The sequence below is a fragment of the Sinocyclocheilus anshuiensis genome, unplaced genomic scaffold (assembly GCF_001515605.1).
Source record: "Sinocyclocheilus anshuiensis isolate Anshui unplaced genomic scaffold, SAMN03320099.WGS_v1.1 scaffold175, whole genome shotgun sequence".
NCBI lineage: Eukaryota > Metazoa > Chordata > Actinopteri > Cypriniformes > Cyprinidae > Sinocyclocheilus > Sinocyclocheilus anshuiensis.
In genome coordinates this window covers 47,637-47,853 of record NW_015548208.1, presented here as the reverse complement: position 1 = coordinate 47,853, position 217 = coordinate 47,637, and positions in this window count along the sequence as shown.

Here is a 217-nt window from a genome sequence, read left to right as displayed (position 1 = left end):
GAAAGATAGGTTAGTCACACTACTTTTAATGAAGATGATTGTGTGTTGAGCGTCTGCGTCTTACTTTCAGTTTCATTCGCGGCAGTTTGCGCTTCGGCTTGCTGAATTTCAATGTCATATAGCCTATAATACGCTCTCACATGTTTATTATTTTAACGTTTTGGGAGGAGTAAAATTTGCATATGTGGTTTCAACAACCAGATGCATTTACACTGGC